The sequence below is a fragment of the Equus asinus genome, chromosome 30, assembly GCF_041296235.1.
Source record: "Equus asinus isolate D_3611 breed Donkey chromosome 30, EquAss-T2T_v2, whole genome shotgun sequence".
Taxonomy (NCBI): Eukaryota; Metazoa; Chordata; class Mammalia; order Perissodactyla; family Equidae; genus Equus; species Equus asinus.
In genome coordinates, this window is record NC_091819.1 from 20,239,646 (window position 1) to 20,267,129 (window position 27,484).

A 27,484-nucleotide genomic window follows, 5' to 3' on the forward strand; every position below is an offset into this window, starting at 1 on the left:
GTATCCCCTCGTCTGAGTTCATTTTCATCCTAGCAATTCCACTGATTTGTTTTGTTGATTATTATATGTCCCTCTATTTTAGGATATAAACTCCTAGAGGGCAAGGACTTGTCTGCTTGTTCATGACTCTACTGGATTGTCTGGGACAGGGCGTATGGTAGGTGCTTAATAGCTAAGTGCTAAATGAGTGAACGATGAGTCATGGATGATTCCCAGGGGCATTGGCCATTTTTGGTCCCGGTTCAGCTAAGGAATTTGCATTAGAGAGAAAGATAAAGTGGTGGACGTCCCAGTGGGGAAGCAGAGCTGAACCCAGGAAACTCCAGGGCGGTGGGTGTCTTGGAACAGAAGATCGGCTGACAGTTGGTCACTGGGCTCAGGGAGGCAGCTCTGTGCTGTAGTGTGACAGTCACACACTTGTCTCCGTATTACAGGTTTCTTGATGCACAAGCCTGGGTTTCACTCATCTTTGTCTCCCCAGCACTGAATACAGCGCCAGCCACAGAGACTACACTCCACAAATGTTCCTAAAGCGAATAAACTATCGACTGAATGAGCAACTGGCGTTTCACAGGCAATATTAGTTTTATGGGCTGAATTGCGTCCCCTCCCCAAGTTCATGTTGCAGATATTTCCTCCATCCGCAGCAGGAGCAGGCCCCTCACTGCCCGTCACCACCAAGGGGCCATGCAGCGGGATTCTTGATTTGGAAGCAAACCGGTGAGTCTGCCCTCAGCAAGAGGCTATCGTAGGAGTCAACGTGGCCCGTTTGGCAGCGTCCTTGATGGCCTGTCCTCTCGTTCTCCCAGAGCTTTGCAGTCTGGCCTGAGCTCTGACAGACCCAGTCAGCTGAGACTCAAGGGGACTCCCCTCCAAGTGAATGAATGACGACAAGCATTGGGAGATGAGTGCCACCCAAAGTGGCGCGGGTTGTCTTGTTGGACAGTGATTGGGCAGGCCTAGAACAGTTAAGTGAGGACAGCTTGGTGATGCCTGTCGGCCCAGCGCCTGGAGATTCTTGCATGGCTGGGGGTGGATTAGATGACCTCAGAGGACCTTTCTAATTCCAGCACTGAGTCCACACCCTTCCTTGCTTTGTCCCAGAAGAAGAGTGCTGGGGTGCCCAGTGGACTGAGACTTGGGTCCAGATATGAGTTGCGTGACGTTGGGAGCTCTCTGATTTTCCTCATCTGTAACACGGGGATACGAAATACATATGCATGATCTGAACTAGTAGGGTGTATCATGCGATGTGTGGGAAATACTGGAAAGGCCCTGGAAAGCCCCAGAGCGCTGACAGGAGCTGTAAGGGCCTCTGTCCTGGGCCTGGCTCACATGCCAGGTGCCCAGTTCCATCTCCATGTAGAATTAAAACAAGCTGGAGGCTCACCTTGCATGTGGGCCATTCTCTTCCTATTTTCACAAGGGGTTCCCAAGAACTAAAGTGTCTCCTTTTTTGAGCTCCACAGCTGCTCACCAGAGATGGCTGGCTCCCCTTTCAGGAGGCTGGGGCCACCTACGGTGAGTGACCTGGGGCATCGCCACTTCTCCTGCCTTCCCAGGGCCATGGTGTTCCTCTGTAAAGGTAAAGGGCGATTTCGTGGCTTCCAAAAGGATCATGAGTGACCAGTCCAGGTGGTTCTGGGGGTCTGGAGACAGGAGGAGGCCTGTCATCTCTTTGTCAATGTTGTATCTGGATATTTCTTGGAGCAGGGCAGTGTCTGTATGCCTATGTTCTCGGACTCTCCCCTCAAAAGTCACAGTCCCTTTAATGTCCCCTCAACCACCCAGACAGGCTGGTTCTTCATCCTTTTGCCCAGAGTTGGATGTAAGATTTCCTTGTGGAGTACGCCCTGATTTTAGTGTGCATTTAAGCTTGGTTTAACTTGGTTTTGTTACTGAACCCCAAGGGACGGGTGACCAGCAAGTGGATCTTGTTGGCCAGAGCCGCCCATGCCAGTAGAACAAGACCGGGTTCGGAACAGCAGAGCAGGAATGTTATCATTGATCAGTGAATGGAGGAGGCAGCGCTGTGCTCTCGAATGCCTTCCCCCGAAGGGCAGGTGGGCAGGGTTACTACACGATGTGGAGGCGGAGGCGTCTCCACATCATTGCTCGGGTGGGGCATTTGGGGCACTCGAAGATCTTCCCTTCTTGCACACAGCACCTTTTGCACACGTTTCCTTTTGCACACGGCACCCCGTCACCATCCTGGACCTTTCTGGTTTGGACCGGTTCTGCGGTTTGACATCTAGCAATGTTCTGCCTTGGTTCCTATAAGCAAGCACAGCTGAAAACCAAAGCCTTAGACATGGAAAATGTTGTAGGGACTTCCCTGGGTGACAGTTCAAAGCCAGACTCTGCCACTTAGCAGGTGGAGGACTCAGGCACTTTGCTTGACCTCTTTGACCCTCAGTTTTCTCATCTTTGAAATGGAGATGTTGATTCCTATGGACCACAATTGTTCTGAGAAGTCAGTGTGCTCACTCACGTAAACACCTAGCAAAGAGCCTGGCACCCGGGAAGTTGTTCATCTTTTTCTTATTATTAATGTAATTATGATTGCACGACAAATGTTTATTGAGAGGTTGATATGGAGATGAATAAAGCATGTTCTCTGCTGTTCAGAGGCTCATAGTCCAGTTGGAGAAGAAATAGATGCATCGACAATTTGAGTATGAAGAGAAGGGCAACAGATTCATTCTGGCTTTCCAGGGAGCAGGGCAGTGTGTAAAGAGGTCCACATCTGGGCAGGTGGATGTAGAATAAAGCTCTCCCTTATGTCATCCTAGGCCCAGGCCCGGGCTACTTCTGACCTGGGCAATAAGACAGTAGGAGCAGGTTCAGTGTCCATCCTGCTCGTCTTCCCGTGAAGTACCCCACAGAGCTTGTGGCCGTGCACTGACTCCCAGTTGCTCTCCTGACACTGCCACCAGCTCATCACCTGAGCTGACCTGCAGGGTTTAGACCTCCATTCTGGGTCTGGTCTTCACCCCTTGACTAGAACTCTCAAAACTCAAACTCGAACTTCTCAGATCCTCCACCGTAACCCTAACCCCTCAGCTCCATGAGTCATGCTCTGCCCCACCTGAACCTTGGTTTAGACAGAAGCCGCAGACCCTGCTTGTCTGGGATGGGAATCCAGACAGGAATGGCCCAATCCTGGAGCCCAGTGCTGTACTCACGTTGGATAGGACACATCTTCTGGGTTTCCATGCCATCTCTTTGAAGGCAAATGAGATTGGGGACAGATCGTGGATGGAAGAGTCCTTCCATCCCGCCCTGGTCACGCAGACATAGGTTGTTCAGTCCAGGCACTATGAAATACCATTAAGAAAATCAGCAATACCCACAAGCGGCTGAATGGCACCAAGGTCTAGCCCTGCCCACCTCTTCCAGCATCATTCACCTCTTGCCAGAGAAGAATCTGTGGTGTGGGCATAAGTTTGACCTGGACCAAGGTAAGAGTCAGTGGGGGAGATGGAGTTCCAAGACGATGGAGAAGGGTACAATACTAAATGTTAGAAGACGCACTGAAGATTTCCTATAAGAAACAGAATTCCCATAAATGATGATTTTAAAAACTCATTTATACCTAGAGAGTCTGGCTAAGGTCCAAGCACTGGCTAAAATCCACATCAGTCAGTTAATGAACAGACTTGCAGCAACAAATGGAAAATTCTGACACTTTTCTCGGTGTATCAGCATCTCGGGATTTCAGCACATCTCCAAGCGTGGCTGACATGGAAACTCTGTCCATCCCCCGCAGATTTACCCTTTTCTGGCTTAGGCTTTGGCTGAAATTTTATTTTTTTAGAACAAGTTAATTATTGTAAAACTCTCTACTGAAGGAGAAGGCAGAGAATTAGAAGTAATTGAATTAAAAGCACTTTTATTGAGCACAAAAACAATGAGAGTGATTAACTTAATTGTCTGGTGCTCACCGTCTTCAAGTCATTGAAAGTATGTTCTTCTTTTAATTAACCTTCTGGGTTTTGTAAAAGCTCTAAATCAGGGATTTATCAGCGCTCTGCTCATAAACAAACACATATCAAGTCCCTGCAGGGTAGAGGCCAGACGGTACCCAGGCAGGTCCAATCCATCAGAGCGCAAACGCGCTGCGCACGATAATGAGGAGGCCCCACCGTGGTCTGTGCAGGCTCTGTATTTTCTTACAGCTGTGAGACTCCTGGGATCAGTTTCTGGAGGTACAAAGTGACAAGAAGCGATGAACTCAGGAAAGGCCCACGGGGCCCTCCTCGCCAGGAATTTGACAACCCCACCGTCTGGCTCTCAGCCTCATATTCCCAGAAACTTTGCTGTCAGTATGCCGAGAGTGGCTGTGTCTCTTGAGGCAAACTCACATTAACCAAACTCACAGAGGCCGACATGTAGAACAGAATGAGATTCTTAATTACTGAGGGGTCTGCTGAGTTCTCTCCCTGCGGCTAGGCCACTTGGCAAGCTAGGTGACGATTAGAAAATAGTATTAAGCTTGGAAAAGGAGCCAGGGGATGTGCGCTTGAAGGTTAAATGGCACCAGGCCAGAGCTGAAAGAAGGAAAAAGCTTTTATTATGAATAATGCTTGGCAGGGCCCCAAGCAGGTGGGGCCATTTGATTTATTTATTCTTCATCTCTAGTGCTTAGCACATAGTCGGTGCTCAATAAATATTTGTTAAATCAATGAATAAGTCCCCCGGGTGATTCATATCCCAACAGCGAAGAAGGAAATGATCATGGCGGTCCGGCAGTGAGCAGGAAAGGCTGTGTTGAGAAGACAGGCAGAGGCCGTGTAGGCAAAGAGGAAGGGTGGCATTCTCAGCATGGGAACTTGTCAGGCGGCTGGTGGGGAGAGGTCATGAAAAATCAGTCTGGACAGACAGCTTGGACCAGATGTATGGGTTGGCCAGGCCATTACGTGGCCCTATCAGGAGCCCCAAGAAGACAAGCAAAATTATGAGGAGTTGGCAGTTAAGGTACAGAAGACTGGTTATCGCAAACCCATGTGCAATACCAGTGGTCACTGGTTTGAAATGCAGTGGTGTGGCTGAGGGAGGAGGGGGTCGGCTCAGCATTGAGTGACAAGCATTGAACCAGCAGACACTCAGTGGGAGCCAAGCGGTGTGGGTGGTGCAGGGACAAAGTGTCCACTCTCGGGGACCCCACAGTCTCCCCGTGCTGAGGAACAATGTCCAAAAACCACTGACACCAAAAGACTAGAAACTGGGACTTCTCGCTTGGCCAACCCGGGGCTGCCCAGACTTCATTCACCGGAACTCAGGCTTTGTCACACGTAGTTTGAGACTGAAGCTTCTTGTCAAATGACCATTTCAAAGATAGATGTGTCTTTCCTCATCATTAAAATATTTTCTTTATCAAGTCACTGGGTGCTCTATGGTTGAGCCTCTATACTTCTGAAGTCTTGAAAGCAGAGGCAAAGGGTTCTTCTAAAAGGAATCCAGATTTTCTTTATTTGGCTCTAAAAGTAGAAGCAGGCTGCACCCCGGGGGCTGATTTATTCTTTGCTCTGGGAGGATGACTTTTGTGAGTCCTCTGGTCACATCAGTGTAGGTTGGGCACCTGTTCATTGTTCTTGGGACAAATGCTGGTGAAATAAAGAGAGGCAAGCCCCGTAGCCTGGGTTGTTCTGTTTCCCTTTAGTAACATAGAGGCTATCCATCTCCACGGAAAGATCTTTTACAAGGAAGACAGGCTTTTGGGGGTCTCTGGAATGGAGGAGGGAAAATTGAGGATGCAATTGTCAGGGTTGGGACTTTATTTCCTGAAAACAAGGACATGCCACTAAGAGGCTCATTCACAAGCCTTCTTCCTCAGCATCACGAGCTCAGGAGTTGACGTGGCGCTCGCCTCAGGAGCAGGAGCTACGCCAGCTGATGGAGCTGCTGAAGCTCTGTGTCAGGCTTCACAGTCACCCTCTGCTGGTGGTGCCTCGATGGCCACTGGCCCTCAGACAAGACCATCTGAGAGCTGAAGTCCCCTCTTGTGTTTTCCTTGTGGCCAACTGTACTAGTTAAGGTAATGTTAGCTGCTGGAACAGACACACCCTGAGTTCTCAGTGCCTTAACACACAATTGTTTATTTCTTGTTCATATCACAGTCCAGTGAGGAAGTTCCTAGTCAGGTAGCCTTCCACGTGGTCATTCAGGAACCCAGTCTCCTTCCAACTTGTGGCTCTGCCTTCTTCTAAGTCCTTGGTGTCCTCTGCATTCCGCCAGTGGGTGGAGAGAGAGACATGGGGAAGACACATCTTCTTTTTACCCATCTGTTTCTGCCACACACCTGCCATGCTGAGAGCACGCACATGGCCCTATCAAGGCACCAGAGGAGCTGGGCACTCCCGTGAGCTCCTGAGCAATGACTCTATATGATGGGAGGGAAACAAATCTTTGCCACTCCTAGAAACACCTGGCATAGGGTAAGATAAAAGGGAAGGGACGATCCCAGGAGGGTGGCTGAGGAAAAGACACTTTCTAAGAATTATTCTAGAGGTGGGGCTATCCAGGCTTGGCCCAAGTGAAGCGAAACCTTTGAGACCCTGAGCCTGGGGATGCATGGGCTCAGAGCTGTTCGATTCACTCTCCTACTACCCCTGTTACCCCAGGCAAGGGACAGTCCTCTGGGGGCAGTGTCTTCTTGCTTGCAGGAAAGTCCTCTGTCTCGCCCTTCTGGCCTCAGCCATTTGCAAAGTTTGATAGGCTTCCTCATCCATTTCCCCAGGACAAACTCTGCAGGACCGCTAAGTGCACTGTTGCATTTATTCAGCCAACAGACATTTTTCTAGCTTCCACTACGTCCTAGGTACCATGACATTAAGGATAGATGCTCTTACTAGGTCTCTTATTGTGGCAACTTACTCAAGCGCTTCCAGCCCCCCCTTTACCCAGCTGTAAAATAAAAATCCTTCCTTAAATTCCCTCTAGTTCAGGAGTTTTAACCAAGGGCAATTTCATCCCCCAGGGGACATTTATCAATGTCTGGAGACAGTTTTGGTTGTCACACTGGGAGGCAGGTGCTGCTGGCATCTAGTGGGTAGAGACCAGGGAAGCGGCTGAACATCCTACAGCACACAGGCCAGCCCCACAAAAGAACAGTGTGGCCCCAAGGGCCAGTGATGACGTTGAGAAGCCTTGCTCTAAGCTCTAAAACTCTGATTCTTGTCAAGCAGAGAATAAGTCAGTCTGAATCTGGGATTGTTTGAAAGGCTTGAATTTTCTAAGTTTGGCTAATGGCTGTTCTCCCAGCACGAGGGTCCTGCCACTGGAATCCCCTGAGGATGTCGTAGGGACCTGACAGTGGTAAATGTGTGTCCGCCACACGGCTGCTATGTCATGGGCGTAATCACGAGTTCTGCTTACTGTCTACCCTAAGCCCTTCCTGCTGCAACAGTTCCTCCTCCCTTGAGAGGATTTAAAGAACTGAAGCGAGAACGTGAAGATGGTGCACTTGGGTTTTCTGTCAGCAGAAGCTAGACTTTTATCCCCCAAGTCTGGGTAGAGGGGACAGTTTGCACAGAGCCATCCCCATTCTTGTCCTCTGTCCCCTGTGTCTGTGGACACACAGCTGCCAGATGGGATCACAGGAGTATGCTATGCCCATTCCTTCCTTCCTTCAACATTTATTGAGGACCCACCATGGGCCAGGCACTGTGATCCACGGACCGGCCACAGAACAGTGAATAAGACAAAAATCCTGGCGCCAACAGAAACCACGCGGCAGTCAGGGAGCCCCGTAAGAAGTATAGTCCTGGTGCCATTTATTTTTACAGCTAGGAGCCCTCTCTCTATGGAGGTCTGTCTATTTTGCCCTAACATCAGCTAAGGGAATCTTCTCAGGTATTCTAGTCGAGAGATCACAGACCCGACACTTTTGCTACAAAACTCACAAACTTTTTAGCCTCTCCCTGCACAGGGGCCTCTGCAAAGGGGAGAGCTGCTGGTTTCTTCCTCCTGAGGCTTCGGCCTCCGCTCCTCCCAGCTCTCCCCCGCCACCAGCTCAGGAGCTGGCTTCCCTGCAGTCCGCCTGGGGAAGCCAAGGACGGGGCATTGTGGGGAGGGGAGGCAGGGGCAAAGAAAAGTGCCAATTCCTCCCAAGCTTGTAAAATTCCAGGGCTGCCTCCAAGCTCCCAAAATAGAAGCGGACAGAGAGCAAACTTCCTGGCTTCGGAGGGGCCCCTGGAGTGTGGACCGAGCTGTCGCTCTGCAGGGTCTGGAGGGAGTGTGTGGGGGTGGGTGGAAGGACAGCACCTGGAGTAGTGACCTCAGCCCCAGGGGCGGCAAGTGCCCCCACCACCCCCATCTCAGTGGTCACTTCTTTCTTTAGAAAGAGACAGTTTGCTTCTTGTGGTCTTGGGAAGACAGCACGTGACAATGCGGACGTGGGCTGTGCAGGGCCCGGGTGGCCTGTCCGTCCTCAGGGACAGCATAGCGTGGATGTAGGTGGGGCTGTGCAGCTTCGGGTCCACCAGCTGCCAGCACGTGAGAAGCCGAGCCTGGGTTAGTGCCCCTGGGTGAAGGGCGGCAGCTGATTTATTCACCCATCCTGGTGAAAAGGCTCTCAGTTCATCCGGGGTGTGTCAAACATTTACAGCTCAACAATGAGCCTTGCCACGCGTATATTTTTTGCTCACAATTTGTTAGGTTCAGGGAACACTATTTTTGGTGTCTTCATGGTCTCTCAGGAAGAAACCAGACACAGTCAACTAAAAACAAGCATTTGATTAAAAAAACAAGAGAGACCTGCAGAATCAATTTGCTCTCTGTGATGGGACTGGAGACAACATTCACTTGAATTCACGGGGCATTGACCCGCCCTCCACGTTCGCTCTTAGATTTTGCAAATCACTTGTGCGAGCTTGGGGTGCACTCTGCCTCCCACTGTGCCTCAGTTTCCTTCTTTGTTAGTTCATCCCATAAACATGGTGGGTTGAAACATCCTAAAGGAATGGAAACAAAGCAATCAGACAAAATCTCCAGGTGCAATCCTTACCCTCAGGACATGCTTTCTGGCATTTAACTAGAATTCCCTCTGGTGTTCTATTAACATCAACTCAGCTGAAGGCCACTCTCCGTAGCCATGGAAGGGCTGAGAGATTGTTCATCCCAGCCGGGAGGCCAGTGTTGGACTCCAGGGAACCACTCATTCTCTTTTCCTGGTTGCTTTGTATGTACAGATGCGTAAACTAGCACACAGCCTAGTGTGGGGTCCCTTCTCAACAAACGTTTCTGGGGTTGAGCTCCATGGACACACATGGGGCTGCATGAGGACGGTCACTGCCCCGGGCAGAGGCCACCCTCCTGGTACCGACGAAGGGGAGGAGGGTTTCTCTGGGTGATGCCAATCAGCTCACAAGGAGAAGGGAAGCAGGCCTGGGACAAATTGCACCCATATGAAATCTCTTCCCTCACTGGAAACGAAGTCCCTTTCTGATCCAACCATTCTCTTCTCGGGATTGAATAAAGCTCGCATTTTTGGTGTAGGCATTTCTTCAAGGTGCCTCATAAACATTCAAGGGTGTGGGCAATAGTGTCACATGTACAAGGAGCTGTGTATTAGCTCCATCTTAGTGTTGAGGAAGCTGCAATGGAGAGAAGCTGAGGAGCTGGTCCGAGGTCCGACAGCCGGCCGGAGCTGGACCGGGGCTGAGAGCAAAGCTCGCACTCCTTCTGCCGTTCCACACTGCTGTCCCCTTCCATCCAAAGGCCCGTTCTCCTCAATCCGATGGCTCCCTTGGGCATCCACGGGCGTCCCTAAGGGATCCCCTCCCTGGTCAAGTCTTCTAAATGCCACAGCTCCTCATCTGACCACAGCGGCCCACAGCCAAGCTGTGCCCCGTCGGGCTTGGCAGGCCCTCCCTAAACAGAGTCATTTTTGATACTGGTGATGTTAACATATCATGGGTTTATGTAATTATTATTGTTACTTCGGTCTTGATTTCCTCTGGCCAGACACAATGTCTAAACAGGAAAGAGCAGCCTTCCTGCGTGCAGATGAGTGACTCTCAGGAGCAGAGGGCTGGTGGGGTTCCTTTCCAGCCCTCCTCCCCTTCTGGTGGTTTTCAGAGATTCTTTTTTAGTCTTGAAGATGAGTGGGAAATACCAGTAATAGCCCCTGTGAAAGGGAAGAGAACCACAGTAGACCAAGTGAGTGGACGCCACTGCAACCCAAGAGATGGGCTCTGTTCCAGAAACTTCTCTTCGCATCCCACTGTGTGGGGCCATTCTGCATCCACAGGGAGCAATGGCGGCCAGCCCCGACCCCGAACACACGGCACAGCCCAGGGTACCTGGGAACCAGTGTCCTGGCACCCTCGTGGCCTTCTGCGGCACTTGGGCCTCATGCAGCATCTGCCGGTTGCATTTATGGACAGTGGGGCTGGGTGTGGACGAGGCCTCTGGCCTGGTGTCTGCCTTCTGGGTTCCAGGGGAGGTCAAGTCCTCAGTCCCCATTACTTCCACACCTCACACTCTAATTCATTTCATTTCATTTCACTTCTCACTTGCTGGGCAACTATTATATAAAAGACACCCCGCACAGAAGGGTCTGTGAGAGACCGAAATGGATATAAGGGTCCTTGTCCTAAGAAGGCTGTAGGCACGGGGTGGAGGGGACCACATAGACACACAGCTCAGCCAGACACAAAGGCCAGGCGCAGGGAGGAAGACAAGTGGGACCAACAAATCTTGGGGCCTGCGGTGGTGCTGGACAGCCAGCCCCAGCCCAGAGGACCCCCTCGCATCCCTGAGAGGCAAGGCCTGGCTCAGGCTTCGGGGGACCCTTCCTCTGGGGCTATGGGAGGGGGTCGGGCAAGGTCCACTTTCTCTCTGGAGCACGAGTGTGCCTTCCCGGGCTTCCTGCCTTCCCAGATCCACACAAGGATGGGAAGGGGGAGAAGGGCAGGCCGGGAGGGAAAGAGTCACTTTCCCCCTCCCATCTTGGAGATCTGGAGACTCATCTCAGAGAGATGAGGTAATGTCTGTAACGGCTGGCTCCGCGGAGGCGATGGGACCTGCAGAGCAACGAGTCCATCAGACTCTCCCGCCCGCCCGCCCTCGCATGCTCATTTCTCTCGCCGAAAGGCCCCGCAAAAGCTAATCCTGCAGGGAAGCTGTGAGGGATGGAGAGGGAACAGGATTAACATTTATGAGGCCCTCAGGAAACCTGGGGGCTCCATCCATCAAAGCCAATCGGTGACCTTGCTCGGCCATCTCCCTGCTCTGGCCGCCAGCACTGGGTCATCCATCAGGGCCTGGGCCGCGCAGGGCCGGAGAAGCGGAGGCCGGAAGGGAAGGAGGGAGGCTCAGAGGTCATGTGCTTGGGCACGCGGCTGGCAGAAGGGCTAATGGGCAGCGAGCAGAGGAGGGCCGAGGGCTGCGCAGGAGGAGAGGGCTGTAGGGCTGGGGTGGCACCGCCCGGGGCAGAGTGGGACACGGACAGCGACTGCAGAGGGGCCAGACAGAGGGGACTTGAAGCTTCCATCCCACAGGGGTCTCACCATTCAGAGACTAGTCAGAGCTGCTTTACAGCATGGTGGCTGGTGTCCCCCAAAGAGAAACTTTCAGGCCTTTTAAAGGCTAGGTCTAGAACCTTCTCCTGCCTTCTGTTGGTCAAGGCAGGCCACAAAGCCAGTCCAGAGTCAGCAGGGTGAGAGAAAGGCTTGGCATGTGTGGCAGGTGTGGACAGGGAGCGGAACAGCTGTCGGAGGCTATCATTGCGACTATCTACACAACGCATGAGGCTGCCAGGTCCCGTCTCGGGGAGTTCAATGCATCTGCCCTTCCCATGGGAGGGGTCAGCCCCAGGAGCTGTGGACCTCTCCTCTGAGGCTACAAGCTTCTGGATCCTTTCAATCCACGGAATCTGTGAGACTTAAAACGCTGCCTCCCAGCCCAGGCCTCGTGCCCCTGGTGATTTCCCAGGAATGAAGGCGGCAGGTTGCCTTGATGCCAGCAGCTGCTGGTCCACTCTTGCTCCCTCACACAGCCCCCCTTGCAGACTGTTGTTGGTGACCGAGATCTGGGTCATCCTGCCTCGTGGGAAGAGAGGAGGCCCGTCTGTGGAGCTCCAGAGGTGCATTTTGGACCAATGGGCAAAAGTTCCAGAAAGCAAGTTTTACATCAATACGAGAATAAGAATGAGCACCTCAGTAATGGAGTAGGCTGATTACAGAAGGGAGCCTCCTGTCCCCGGAGGGGTTCAAGCAGAAGCTGGATCATCCCTGGGGAGGAATCAGAACAAGGCCCTCTTCCAAAGGCGAGGCTGGACGCTAAACTCGCCGATTCCTTGCATCTTTGATCATTCTTCATTCTAACTGTCCACACCCTATTCGGTGACAGTCATCATTTTCTAAGTCCTGGCAATCCTCGTTGTGGGGGACAATCCCTCATCACTATTGAGAAACACGGGCTGGCAGGTTGAATCCTATCTGCTAGGCACCAAGTTAATGACCAGCTTGCCAGTTGGGTCCAAGTGCCTTTGAGGACTTCTATTTACTAGGCCTGCATGGACTTCGTGCATCAAGGAATGACCTTGTGCAGAGCACTGAACTCACACCCTCTTTACTTGGCCGTTCGTTCGGCTGAGGCGGGGTGGAAAGGATACACAGCATGGAGCTCCCTGGCACCTGTTGCATCTCACATTTGCATTGACCATCATCCCAGCCACAAGGACTGGGCTCAAGGCTCCCAGTTCTGCAAGGAGCCATTCCTGGGGGGTGGCCCACCTCTCCAGCAGCCTGCAGGCCAGGTGAGCCTGACTCTGACCCTCACATGGCACTGGTCCCACTGACTTTCTGGGGCGTCAGGGCAAAGAGGTCATTTAATATGTAAAAGATGTGAGGTGCGGCCGATCAGCTTTAACCCTTTCCTTCCCGTTATCTCATAAATGGTTCTTTACCTTCAGTAGCTTAGAACTCTTGACAAAAACAGCCAACGTTTGAAGAAATGTGCATTTATCAGACTTCCTAGAATATTCCTGAGTCCTCTGTCTGCAGGAGCACTGCCTGCTGCGAGCTCTACAGGCGCTGGAATGCAGGCCAGGCTACAATGGGGAGCCGGCCGGCTCTTCCTGGGACCCAGCGTTTTCCTATGGAGAGAGGATCACTGAGTTGTTTGCAAGTCAGCCTGGACTCACACAGGGGCCAATCTGGGATCACACTTCAGTGATGCTCTGTGATGTATGTGGTATGTGTCTCTGCATGTGTTTGTGTGTGTCTGCTGTGTGTGAGTGGGATGTGCATGGGTGTGTAGGAGTGTGTGGGGGGTGTGTGGTGTGTGGTATATGGTGTGTGTGAATGTGATATGTGTAGTGTGTGTGAGTGTGGTGTGTGAGTGTGTGGGGGGTGTGTGTGTGGGGGGGTGTCCTCCTGAGTATGGAGGAATTACAGAAGGAATGTAGGTGGGGGAGGGGAGCCATTTTCCCAGCCAGAAGGCTCCATCTGTGAAGACTGTTGTGTCTGTGTGTGTGTGTATGTTTGTGAGTTTGAGACTTCCCGAGGTTTTCTTCCCTGAGGCCAAAGTGTCTGTGGACGCGGTGCTGGTACAGGTTCTGGAGGTGGGAGAGGCAAAGGGGAGACTGTCCCTCTGGGCACCAGGACACCGGCCGGGATGGCAGGCTCAGACCAGCTGGGTGCTGGCTCAGCGCGAATTCCAGCAGCCAGGCTCTCAGTACTGTGTCACTTCTGACGTCAGGTGGCAGGGACATGCTAGATGCCTTTGGGTTGATTGATGTAGAAGGCTCCAGAAGGCCTTGGATTTAAGCTTAGCCTCTTGGTTTCTCCTGCCCAAGGAAGGGTTCTGGGCTGAGCTGGTGCAGGGCTGTGGTCCTGCAGCGCCACCTGGGGGTGACGAGGAGAACGGCCACGGGAGGATGAGCCAGGAGACCCTCAATGGTGGGCGGTCTGGGGGAGCCTCTCTCCATCACTGACCCCAGAGGAGAGCCCCAGTCCCTTGGGAGATGCTGGGGATCTGTTTCATGCTTCCATCAGTGGACAGGGAAAAACTCGCCCTGAAAACCTTGGATTGCCTTGCTGGAGGGTCCCAGAGTGACTAGAAGATGCGCTTTCCCACCCTCCCTGCCCCACTTTTTGTCAGAATACCTATTCTATTTGGAGGTAACAACTATTTAAAGATCCTCAGAATATTCAAACTGGGGAGGTTGTTGAGTCCATCCGCCTCATTTTATATGTGAGGAAACTGAGGCTCAGAAAGCTGTCTCCTGGCTTCTAGCCCAGCGCTGTTCCCACCCCCGTCCTACAGCATTTGGTCACCCTACTTTGCAGGGGGACACCAGGTGACAGACGGAACAGGAGGAACTTACCCTCTGAAAGGAGAGAGGCCAACCAGAGACTAATGCCAACACAAACATGGAGCCGAATGTCATGGAAGGGAGCGGCGGGCATGAGGTGGAGAGAGTGATGGCAGGTGGCACCAAGGCTGCGCACCTGCTGCGAAGATATTCAGACTGGAACCTGGGTCCCAGAGAGACGAGGCCTTGTAGAACCTGGAAGTGGCTGCCTGCGATCTCTGCGGAACAAAGAGGGGACGAATATTGCAACAAATGCCACATCTGAATTCCGCAGCCCAGCCGTCCTCTTCTCCAGCCCCAGATATCACCAGCGCTCCTGAGAGCCAGGCCACTGGCCTACCTGTAGGTTCTGTCTCCCGGCCTCTGAGCTGGGCCCTCTTCCTCCTCTCCACGGCAGCAGGCTGAGCCAAAGCCTCCCGCACACAGCCAGGGGCTCCTGGAGGACGGCGGTAACAAAGGACCACAGGCTGTGTGGTGTAGACAACACAGATGTATTGTCTCACACTTCTGGAAGCTAGGAGTCCAAGACGGAGGTGTCGTCAGGGCTGCTTCTTTCCCAGGACTGGGAGCAAGAGTCTGGTCCAGGCCTCTCTCCTCAGCTTACAGATGGCCGTCCTCTCCCTACGCCTCCACACACGGCCTTCTTCTGTGTGTGTGTCTGTCTCCAAAGTTTTCCTCTTCATAAGGACCCCTGTCATATTTGATTAGGGCCCACCCTAATGACCTCTAACTTGATTGCCTTTCTAAAGACCCCATCTCCAAGTTAGGTCACATTCTGAGGAACTGGACATTAGGACTTCACATATGAACTTGCGGGGGGGGGCGCGGGGCACAACTCAGCCCAGAACAATATATAGTTCTGGTCTGGCAGACACTGGGCTTTGCCTTCTGCTCAACGGAATCTGAAAGCTGAAGGGAATGGAATTCTGAAAGGAAATGCTGAAATGGAAGACGGCTTGGAAACTTGGAAAACAGCAAGGAGGAGACCTGGGGGGATGTGGAGGGTGAGTGAGGCAACTGCTGTAGGAACGGACACGTGACAAAGACCAGAGCCTCTCTCTAAAGAAATCCAAAGGGGAGAAGCAGTTTAGGGGAAGGTTTTGCTGTTTGGGCGTGAGGAAAACGCTTCCACTTCCTTGGGAAACCTTTAGCAAGGATTATCTTATTGATCCCGAGACGGGAGCTAGATTCGTGTTGGGCAAGCAATGTAAGGACACCAGATTGGCTTAAGGGCAATAGCAAGCATTGCTAAGGGGCCTGGGGGAGCAACAACAAATCTAGACCCTACCCATCCTTCAAGGACCAGCCCCCGTCTCTCTTCCCTCACACCCGATCTTGCTCTATTCTAGCGAAAACCACTGCATTACAACAATAGACCGTCCACATCATTTCCACCACCTCTCTCTAGCTGTGGGTCTTACCTCTCCAGAGGGTTCTTGCGTACATGTTCAAAAGGGTCAGCAACCTGGGCTCAAACACCAGTCAGTTCTGTTTTTCCATCAGCCCCACCGCATGGTGCTTAATACACCGTACTGCACACAGCAGGCGCGCAAAGCACGCTTTTGTAAACTGTAGACCACTGGAAGTCCTGATGCACCCCGAGTTCCTCTATACCAGCGTTAGTGCAGTGTTGGGTGCATACGTACCCAGGGCTCCCCAAATGCTTGCTGGTGCCGAGAATGTAAGTGGGAAGTGTGACCCACACGCTGTACGTCCTCTGTTTTGTAGTAGTTTGCCCCAAGGTCCTCTTCAGATTTCCCCCTTCTCAAAGACGTTGGCCACACCCTGCAGGGTTTGGAAGTTACTAGAAGAGCCCCGTGTTTCACAAGACGCCGTGGCTGCTGCTCTCTTTGATCTCACGCCTGCCCGTCCTCAGGAGAAGAAGGATGAGGCATTTGGCATCCTAGGAGATCTAAAGCAGGAGGCTCCACGGGGCTGTTTGCTTTTGGCGCCAAAGAAATGGAATTTGCCTGAGAGTCTGTGAGAATCACTCCCACTTAATAAATTCTGTCTGAAAGGGACGATAATGGTTTCAGGGACAACGTGTTCGAGATGGATGGTAACGGCTTGGAGAACAACGGGTTCACGTCTCCCAGAGCTGCTGACACAGGCTCTGCATCAGGCCGGCCCGGGAGGACGTATGGCCTGTCTGGACTTCGGGAAGGTCAAACTCCAGAGCTGGAGCCGGGCCACATCATTAGCTGAGGGATGTGGGAGGGTAACTAGAGGCAGAGGAGATGACAAAGAGAGGGAGGGCAGTGGGGGAGCTTGGCGGGGGGGGGCCTCTTTGAGGTCGTTCCAGGAAATCAAATCTTGAGAACCCTTTGCTAGTGGGCCAACAACCAATAACAATGACTGCCATTCCTTGCCGCCCTGGGGAGCTGACACTGCTGGGAGTGCTGGCCTCAGAGGGCCTCATGATGCTGGGGTGCCCATATTCAAACCAGGAGGCTGGGAGCCCCACTGTGGGCCTGATGGAAGAGAGAACCGGCTCACGGCACACTCATGTCATTGTGAACGTATAAATACTCGGGCAATGTGTTTGACATATTATGTTTTCATGTAACGTGTCATGACAATAAAAATAAACAAACATATTTATAGTACTTTACAGCTGACTAATTCTTTCATGTATTTATTCATTGATCTCTAACACTGCTAGTGGGAGCTCCCCAGGAACCATCAGGGAAGGTATGGCAGCAAATGAGCACACTTTAGATAGAGTAGCTGTCATCATCATTGTCATTTCCATTTTACAGATGAGAACGCTGAAGCTCCAAGAAGCTGGGGCTGTCTGAAGTGCAAGAAGTAAATGGAGAGGCAGATTGCATGGCTCTTGGGCCTCTGCTTCCATGACCTTCCATGCAGATCCTGCTTATTGAACATATACTCTGTGCCAGGCCTCACAACAGCCATGCAAAGAAGACATGGAGACTTGGAGAGTCCAAGTCATTATCAGAGCTGGATTCTGGACATGGGTCCTCTGATTCCAAATTTCGTGCCCTACTTACTTGCTGGCACTTCCTCTCCTCAGGGTGTAGCCCGCTCCAAAACCTAGGCATAAGGGGAGGGCACCTCCAGCCCCATGGTTGGGGTGGGACCGATGCATCCCAGGTCAAGTCTGACTTTTTCCTGTTAGCTTATTGTCATCGCAAGGACATAGCCGAGCCATTTCTTATGGGAGATCCGCTGTGTTTGAATTTTGGGGTGCACTTTGGGGAATCAACTCTGCTGGCTTCGTTACTCCTTTCATGGTCTCAATATTCAGCCTCCCAGTGCCTGGGATTTTTCTGTTTGTGCCTTCAAATGCAGGTTTAAAATAGCCACATGAATCCAGAAAAACTCTTGCAATTGTCTCGGGAGTCAGCTAAAGTGTCTGCAGGAGCTTAGGTCTTTGAAGTCAGGCTCAGGGTTTGTCACTTTCCCATTGTGTCGCTGGGCAATCAATGTTGCTTTGCTTTCTGCTCCTAAAAAGAAAATTTCAGGCTTGTTTTTAACGAAAAGAAATGGCAGTTGGCAACCTCCCCACAGTCTTTTAGTGTACCTTCTGTAATGAGGTTTGCTGAAATTCTGGGTAGGAAACATTTCCTCCGTAGGCTCAGTGCAGGATTTTAAACTTTTGTGATGTCTGTGGCCTTTTTCCCTTTGAGCCGGCTGGGTTTGCCCTTCAAAGATGTCAGTCCCAGCCTTGCCAAGTCTGGAGTTTACACCTCCACTGTTAGGGAGTTGTGTGAGCATAAAAATAGGTCGGTGGGTTTTTTTTCCCCTCTCTTTTAAAGAAGAAAGTGTACATACGTGCGTGTGTGTGTTTTCCAACATCCCATCACTCAAAAACAGTTGAACCAATTTTAGCTCACTTTTTCCTCCAAAAGATTCACTCCAAGACTGACTCAGACTGTGGAACACTTCAAGGAAAATTTTTTCCGTGAAAGTTCAGTGCAATTAATCAGGAGGGAGCTGCTGGGAGAAAGAATTCCTCAGTGTTTGCTGTCATGTCAATTATGCCGCTGCCTGACACATAAAACATGTAACAGACCCACTGCCCGTTCCCCTCCACATCTAGATTATTATGAGAAGTGAACATTTTTTTTCCATTACGAATCAGCATGGCTTAATTTTCCTAACTGAAACTTTAAACAAGATGAATTTATACACACGCGTGCACATTATATTCTTTGAAAATACTGATGAAGAAAGTTTCCTAAAAAACACATCAGACAAGGAATCAGTTCAGCCACGAGTCAATTTGCTGTGTGCCAGGACAGGATGGTTTGGAGGCCTAAAGGCAAAATAGCTTAGATGCTTTGTGCTGACACAGGGAAGCAGCCGGCTCTGTGTAGACTGTGAGTTTTATCCTGTTCACATCTGGCTTCTGTTTCGTCAGAGTTCCAAAGCATCCTTATGGCCTTGTCTATACGCATGGCCAAGGATATTTGCGTAGACATCTATGTGTCGACCTGGTCCTTCCTCTCCTCCTCTCGCCCCACAATCATTTGCTCCCCTCTCCATGTCTATTTCCTTACCCTTCCCAGATCAGGGACCTCCTTATTCTCCTGGGTCCTCAGCTCTCCCCTCCCTACTCAGTCTTCTTTCCATGGGCACATCAACACCTTCAAGGGTCTTTCTTCCATCTTGAAAATGAACAAAAACCTTCTCCTAACTGCATCTTCCTCCTAAACACCTACGTCTTTGCTGCCCTTCACACACAGCCAAGTTGCTGCTAGAGCAGTCTACACTTGCTGTCTCCACTTCCTCAGCCACTTGTCGTTAACCAAACAACCGCCATATGGTTTCCTGACACTGCTCTGAGTTCATCAGTGACTTCCACATAGCCAAAGGCAGGCCCTCTCTTGTGGGATTCCATGTAGCATTTGACAATGACCATCTACCCGTCCATCCACCCACTCATCCATCCATCCATCCATCCATCCATCCACCCACTCATCCATCCATCCAGCCAGTCATCTACCCATCCAGTCATCTACCCACCCACCTACCCATCCATCCACCTACCCATCCATCCATCCATCCACCCATCCACCGCACGATTGTCTAATGTGTCTCTATTTTTGGAACAGCCTCCTGGCTTCTGTGCTGTTGCTCTCTCCTTGTCCACCCCCACTTCTCTGGTCACCCCTGCTAAGTTCCCTCTCCCAGCATCTCTTCTTCTACTTGCCCCTTAAATATCAGTATTTTCCAGGGCTCTGTCTTTGACCCTTGGGGTTGCTCACTCTCCACGCTCTTCCACTCTTTGCCTTCCTTGGTACTGATAACACCCAAAGCTGTATCTCCAGCTTGGGCCTCTTTGCTAAGTTCCGGAAATCCCCTGGGTCCCTCCTGTATCCGAGCCTTTGATTCTAAGTGGTCATCTTATCCACAGCCTACTCTCCACACTGTGACCAGTGAATGACTCCAGAATCCTTGGGGTTATCCCTGACTCCTTCCTCTTCTTCGGTCAACTTCAAATCTCTCCCTTCTCGGCAGAACAGCAGGATCCCCTTAGTGGCTCCTTTGGGCCTTCAGGCAAGGGGGCCTGTACTACCCATGAGAACATCACGGCTTTGCCCAGCTCCACCTCCAATCCACCCACCCAACCTGCCTGCTTCTTGCTGACCCCAGCTGGAGCCCCTTTGCCTTGAATTAATAATGGCTAACATGTAAGGGATGCCTACTGTGTACCAGCTGCTGAGATAAGCGCCTTATAGGTGTCATCTCACTGAATCCTTGCAAACCCTGTGAGCTCAGTACTAACATTATGCCAACTTTACAGATGGGAAAACTGAGGCCCAAGTGGTTGTTCTTGGGCCCTTCATGTGGATGGCTTCAGGCTCCCAGCCTGCCATGGGCCCCGCAGCTCTTGGCTGCCCCTTGTGCTCCACTTCACAACCCCAGCGCAGCCGCCAACCCCCTGTGCTCGCACAACCCCAGCCCAGGTCAGAGTCCTGGGGTCCCACATGCTGGGGCCTCATTTCCTCTGCCCTCATCCTTTTCTGCCTGAGTTCCTAAAAAAAATAAAAATTTGAAAATTAAAAAAAATCTATTGACTAAAATCCTCTGCCCTCAAGTAGTATCTTTCCAACCCATCCTCTTACTGCAGCAGGATTGCTTCTTCAAAATACTGATCTGGCCACGTCCCTTCTAGCTTAAAACCCTTCCATGACATCTCTTTGTCTTTAGGACAAAGTCTAAACTCTTGGCTCGGAATTGGTCCTGACGGTTTCTCTAACCTCCGCTCTCCCACTCCTGGGGCAGACACAGACGCACGTTAGACATCTGTGCTCCAGCCCTGCTGAGGTCCCAAGTCCAGCCTCTCTCCTGTCCCTCCTTCCTTCCTTAGCACTCGCTTCTGGTGTGTGCCAGACAAGTCCTGTGCTGAGCACTGAGAACAGAGAGAGGGAACAGACCAAGAGCAGGACTCCTGCTTTCAAGGCCTTTGCAGATGTGTGGGGAGGAGCAACCCTCCAGAACAATCTTAATATAGTGGCACAAGGATTACCCTGAGCTGCATGCCCTCCCTGGGCTCCATATCTCAGCATGTCGCTGGTTGGTTTCCTTTGCCTCCAGTGTCCTTCCCGCCTCAGTTGCCTGCTTCCTGCATCCCCAGGGCTGCTCAGGTGCAGGAATCCCCCTCCAGGATGCCCCTCAGGTCCCCCTGCTGCAGGCTGGTGATACCTTGGACACATCTCAGGAACAGCCTTAGAAGCTGAGGTATGGATTCTGAATTTTATCTTAAAAACAATAAGCTCCCATTTAAAGATTTTAAACTAGAAGGCGATGTGATTGGATTTGTGGTTGGAAAGGTCCTCTGGCTGCTGCGTGGAGGAGGAATAAGAAGCTGGAGGAGCATCCGGAGCAGCGATGCACACTGGAATCCCCAGGTAACTTACAAAACACCCAGGCCTGGGCCCTGCCTTAGGGATCTGGTGCCACTGGTCTATGGTGTGACTTAGGCAATGGGAGTGTCAAAAGCTCCCAGGTGATTCCACTGCCCAGCCAAGGTTGAGAATGACTGGATAAGAACAATGATCCTGAATTCCTTAATCTGGGTTCACATGAGAACCACCTGGGGGAATTTAGAAACCACGCCCAGCTCCTACCTCCAGGGGATCCTGGTGTGATCTACTTGGAGTGGGGCCTGGGTGTGGATAGTTTTGATTGTGCTGTAGGCCCAGGGCTGAGAGCCACCAGGTGCGTGGCTGTTGCAGTGATCCAGGTGGGTGAACCAGACATGGGGATGGTGGGAAGTAGAGTTGGAGATATTCAGGAGGCGGCACTGGTGGAGCTGGTGACGGATTGCAAGCGAAGATCTGAAGCAGGAGAGGAAGGCCAAAATGTGCCCTACTTTCCTGACTTGGTCAAAGGGGTGAAGGGTGGCAGAATATGCCCCCCTCAAAATACACTGCTTTGGCATATTGACTATTTTGTGCTGTAGGCACTTGGGAAACAGCAAATGCAGGGAGATGTTTTACTGAAGTCCCCTTACCTGCCTACAGACAGATCCTCCAAAAGGAACCGAGTTGTCATCAGTCCCCTCCCCAGGAGTTTCATCAACCAGAGAAGATTGACTCTCATCACAGGAGAGGAGCCTAGAAGTCAACACCGCACCCAGATCAACTTGTCACAAACTCTTGTACCTCCTGTCTAGTCTTCTAGGGTCCATTCATCTTTCCTAAGAATCACTTACTCTCCCCTGAGAGGCCTGCATCTCCCCTCCCCTTTCCCTATTAAGATGATATTTAAGCCTGAATTCTAAGCCACCTCTGGGAGTTACTCATGTTTCCCTGGGTACCTCCCACGTATAGATGAGGTCTACAGGTTAATAAACTTCTGTTTGTTTTTCTCTTGTTAATCTCTTTTTTATTACAGGGGTCTCAGCTAAGAACTTAGAAGGGTAGAGGAAAATTATTTTTCCTCCTCTACAGGGGCAAATGGTGGCCCCTCTAGGTGGAGGTCGACTCTCCCAGCCTTCGCCCATAATCCTAAATCTGCTGCTGCCGCCTGCAGTCCTGGCAACCGAGAAACACTCAAGTCCAGTCTTGGGTAAACTACAATTTCTGCAGGTGTGAGGCATGTTTAAGAATGTCAAGTACTGACGTCCCCTGATGTCTGAGCGATCCAGTGAACCTCTGTAAGTGCTCACCAAGGGACTCCCTCTTCCAATGGGGGGATCTGGGTCCATGGAAAGCACTCTGAGCCTCCCACAGGGAGGAATTGGACCCAAACCAGAGGATGTGCCAGCAGAGAGGGACCTCAGAGACCTTCTCTGTCACCATGCGGGGAGGGCGCATGTGAGCTCATCTACAAGGAAGGAGTTATTACTGCTGCATCTCATCAATTCTAAAACACATTTTTTCGCACTTAACATTGAACAATCAGGATGCATTATACAATTGTCATTATTTAGATGGCAGGTTTTTAAAATTTACTAGTAGTACATCAAATACAGGAGCATCTTGCATTTAACGACATCTCAGATATGATGGCATTATCTCACTTTTATTTTTATAACCAACTTGTAAATTCATCGAACAAGATGGTCCATTGGCCCAAGTGCATTGAAAAAATGATAATTTCATTGAGATAATGAAAAATTTGCCAACTAAGCAATTCCTTTGTGAGCTGAGATTGTGGCTCATGCACTTTGGAAGCCCTGAAACTTCAGGTCTGTCTTGTTTTTCTCAGGAGCCCAAGAACTGCTTGTGGAGATGGTGACCCTGATGATGACACCAAAATGGCAGTCCTGTTCCTAGGGTTCTGAGAATGCTCATATGCTATTGCCGCCATTCCTTCTACTGCACGGGAACTTTATTTCCATGACAACCAAGGATTTGGGCTAGTTTGGGCAGTAGTGTGTGGACTTTACTGGGTAGCTGCTAAGGCTCATCTATATTAGCCATCATGGCAGTAGAGAATGCAGAACAATATAAGGAGGCCAGACAAATAGCTCCTGCATTCCATCTACTATTTCCTTTGGGGGTGTGTTGTAAAAGCCAGTCCTGGTGGTCTATGGTTAAGATTCAGTGCTCTCACTGCTATAGCCCGTGTTTGTTTCCCAGTCAGGGAACCGTGCCACCCACCTGTTGGTTGTCACACTGTGGCAGCCACATGTTGCTGTGATGCTGAAAGCTATGGCCACCAGGATTTCAAATTCCAGTGGCGTCACCCATGGTGGAGAGGTTTCAGCAGAGCTTCATGACTAGAGGGAAGGACCAGGCCACCCACTTCTGAAAAAATTGGCCATGAAAACCCTATGAACGGCAGTGGAGCATTGTCTGATACAGCGCTGGAAGGGGAGAGGATGGTGCAAAAAGACTGGGCAGGGTTCCGCTCTGCTATGCACAGGGGCACTAGGAGTTGGAATCCACCCCACAGCACTAACAACAACAATGTTGTATAAATGTAAAATTGGCCCCTATTTGGTTTACTTCTTCACAGCAGGCTAGGATCCTCAGCTGCAAGCCTGCCAGCACCAAAGTCAAATTTTTACATATCCAATTGCTTTAAATATAGCCCAAATAAGTATTTTTTTCACCTATTTAGAGCCTGCCTGCTTTGTATAACCCATACCCGTGAAACTGTGCCCAACATTTGCTAGCCAGAGAGAAGACAGACCCCAGAGATGGAGAAGACCCCAAACTGAGCTGCCCCTCAGACTTCCCTCACTCTAGACTCCCACCATGCTGCTGACTGACATCCCCTAGACATGGAAGCCCCCCTGAGCACCCCCTCCCCTGGATGCCCTTGCCCTCTACCCCTTCTGGGTGGTACCCCCAGCCACTGTCTGTGGAAGGTCTCCTGCTGCGAGGGACATTCCCTCCCGTGCAACCTGTCCAAGTGTCATCCAAATAAAGCTGGCTGGATGCCACTGCCATCTCGTGGGCATGTATTTTCCTTCATCAGCCCTACCATCCTGGAAGGCACCACAGGGTATAAGTGTGTAAATAAGCAGATAAATCCAATCTTAAGCAGAGACCCACCAAGAGGCTTCGCTGGAGTCTGCGATGTGAGAGTTAAGCGCCATGGCTGATCACGCCATTGAAATGCCATTGTTTTTACTGAAATACATAATACACACAGAGGTCAATCATCATCTAGGCAGAAACTAAAGTGAAAAAAATAGCATCAGCTTCCTTAATGCAAAGACAAACACATTTTAAATTACAGACCAGAGGAGTGAGCACACTTGGCCTCCTGGCTTTGTTGCTATCCTCTGTGGGCTAAGCACTGGCGCCTGGACAGCCCCAAGGGGAGTAGCTCAGCCACCATTCTCAGGAAGAGGAAACGGCTCCCCCCAGCAGCAGACACCACCGACCAGCGAATCTCGATGCACATCTCAGGAGGTGGGATGGAGCAAGAGAACTTATGACAACTGCTGGTGCTCATTGCACTTGTGCTAGACGCCAAGTCCATGGATTATCTCAGATCATACTCATAAAACCCCACAATACAAACGAGGAAACATAAACTTGGAAGAGTTAACTGACTTGCCCAAAGTCACAAATCTAGTCCGTAGCACAACTGGGATGCAAAACCACATCAGTCTGACTCCAGCAGTGATGGGCTTGACCACCTCACTCTGCTGCAGAAATTCAACCAGCCCAAGCATATTGCAACGTGTCGTCAGTTCTGAGAAAGGGCTGGATGAAGGACGGCAGAGACGTGGATAGGAATTGTGTCTTCTCCCTCTATCTTCCCCAAAGTTACAGGCCAGAAGAGGGCAAGGGAGTTCTCAGGGGGGAGGCTAGTCCCTGTGGCCACCCTATGTCCTGATGTCAGACTTGGGTACTAACCTGCCACGGGTGTATGTGGTATAACAGGGCTCTGCCTGCTCACAGCCCAGTTCCACAGGCTCAGGAACCCCATCAGCTTCCAGGCTCCTCCCTGGCCACCTATAGCACCTGGGCCAAAGGCTTCCATATTCAAGCAAGACTGATGCTCAAGCGACAGAGGATGCGACAGAATGCTGGGAAACCAGGGGAAGGTTCCAGTTCTTTTCCAGTCCATGACCAAGCTCCCTTGTTCTCTACTGTCAGACCAGTTAGGAACATCTCATCCTCCATCCCACCCCGTAAGAATTGGTCCTCCCCGTATTCGTTTCCTAGCGCGGCTGTAACAGAGGACCACAAACAACAGCGGCTTAAACAGCAGTTGTTTATTATCTCTCAGGTCTGGAGACCAGAAGTCCCAGATCGAAGCGTCAGCAGGGTTGGCGCCTTCCCAAGGCTGTGAGGGGGAATCTGTTGCAGGCCTCTCCCCAGCTTCTGGTGGTTTGCTGGCATCACTGGTGTTCCTTGGCTTGTGGAAGCATCACTCCGATCTCTGTCTTCATCCTCACATGGTGCTCTCCCTGTGTGCACGCCTGTGTCCAAATTTCCCCCTTTATGAGGACACCAGTCATATGGATTAGGGCCCACCCTACTCTAGTACCGCCTGATTTCCTAATTCCATGTGCAGTGACCCTATTTCCAAATAAGGTCATATTCTGAGGTACTGGGGGTTAGGACTTCAAAATCTGAAGTTAAGGAGGGACACAATTTAATCCACAACACTGCGTAACTCACAAATCGTTTTTTTCTCTGTGAGAGTTTCCTTTGAATAATTGGCTGTTGTGGTATGAAAGGCCCCTCACATTCAGAAACCAGCCCCTGGCCTTCCCTGGCTGTGAGGGGAGTGCAGGCTTCTATGACACATGTGAGCTCAGGACACATTGTTCCCCTCAGGCTGCAGACGCCCCACCACAGGGCACAGGCCACCTGCAGAGGATGTAGATGGGGCGGGGGACGGTCCAGCCCAGCTTGAGGCCTTGGGCTGCCATCTTCTCAGAAGCACTGGGCATTCTCTCCTTAGAGTCTTGTTCCTGAAGTGTCCAGCTTTTCCTGACCTGGTCCCAACTCCACTGGCTACAAGCGTTTACTTGCCTCACTTCTGCCTTTGCTTCTCCCTTCAGATGGCTGTCCTCAATTGTCTTCTTGGCTAAGACCTTGGCTCTTATTCATGGTTGTCCCAGCCACCCTGGGTAATGTCTCTGAGGTTTGGGCAGACCCAGAATCACCCTCCCTCTGCACCTCTGCTGTGGGGGCACAGGCACACCATGCCCGGTTTCACGGGGGAGCAGGGTGGGAAGAGGACCTAAAAATGCTCCTCAGAGGATGCAAACTCCCCTCATGGGCTACAGCATCTTCGAGAGAGTGCTGGGCTGTCTGAGGTCAGCCTGGCATCACCACCTGACCCCACCCCTGAGGTCTCTTCTGCAGAGCGAAGCAAAGCCAGGAATGTTTCCTTCCCTGTCTGGTTCCTGGTTGGACTCTGCAAATGAGAGGCACTCCTGAAGGTAGGGAGGAAGGAAGAGGAAAGGCCATTATTCTCCAAAGGCAGTTGCAGCCACACTTGTGGGGACTTGAGATTCAGGATGTCTTCTGCAGTGCTCTTGAGAACCATCCCTTTACTGCTGCACAGGGAGCTGGTGGGAGCTCCCTGGAGGCTCTAGACACTCATGTGACTCTTGGGGTCCGTTGCTTGCGTGTTGCAGGCTGAGACCTTTGGTGTCGGCTTCCCTGACCTTCATTCACTCTCCTGGGTCTTCCGATAGTTTACTATGCTCTTAATTCTCTAAATTAAAATGGTGAATACCTGGAATACATAGAGTGGCTTCTGTTTTCTCATTGAGTCCTCACAGAAACAAGAGAGAAAGAGCAAACCTGCAACGAGAAGAGTCTTACGACCTGCTCCGGGAGCAGGGGTCCGCTGGTAGTTTGCTGGGGCTGGGCGATAGTGATCCAGCAGCGAGGAAAGAACAAGGCAGATCCCAGCAAAGACAGCAGCCTCTGAGTCAGCCACGGCAGGCAGAGACAGGGCCACTTCAGTGGCGGAGTAAGGAAGAGGAAAGAGTCAGAAAAACCCAGATTTGAATCACTCACCAGCTGGCAAGTTGCTTAACCTTCCTAACTCTGCACCTGAGTCTTGTTCTCTGTAAAGGAGTGGAAGACCGTGCAATGACTGGGGATCAATGAGTGGGGATGTGCCCACTCCTAGCCTCATTTGTTGTGGCTTAGATGAGACGATTTAGGTAAACTCCCTACCATGGCGCCTGGCAATGGAAGGCGCCAACAAGTGTTGCTTCTTCTCCTCTTTCTTGGCAGAGACAGTCCATTTGCTTACCAA

The 27,484-nt window shown here is 51.2% G+C and overlaps 1 protein-coding gene and 1 long non-coding RNA gene across 3 annotated transcripts in view; one reads left to right on the plus strand and one right to left on the minus strand.

Annotated features, from left to right (window-relative positions):
• The first annotated feature begins 1,253 nt into the window (after positions 1-1,253).
• LOC139042550 (uncharacterized) lies at positions 1,254-22,668 on the plus strand. Its single transcript, XR_011499375.1, has 4 exons — positions 1,254-1,521; positions 17,083-21,031; positions 21,124-21,201; positions 21,817-22,668. It is a non-coding gene; the product is annotated as an uncharacterized lncRNA (long non-coding RNA).
• The window catches only part of TLR5 (toll like receptor 5), a 50,443-nt gene continuing 36,979 nt past the window's right edge, over positions 14,021-27,484 (minus strand). The window contains exons 4-5 of one of the 2 annotated variants that reach the window (XR_011499373.1): positions 14,664-17,790; positions 14,021-14,541 (exon numbers count right to left, since the gene is read on the minus strand). The gene's annotated coding sequence lies outside the window, so the exon portion shown is untranslated. Of the gene's footprint in view, positions 14,542-14,663; positions 17,791-24,524; positions 26,649-27,484 lie in introns of those variants that run through there. The other variant, XR_011499374.1, reaches the window with a different exon arrangement.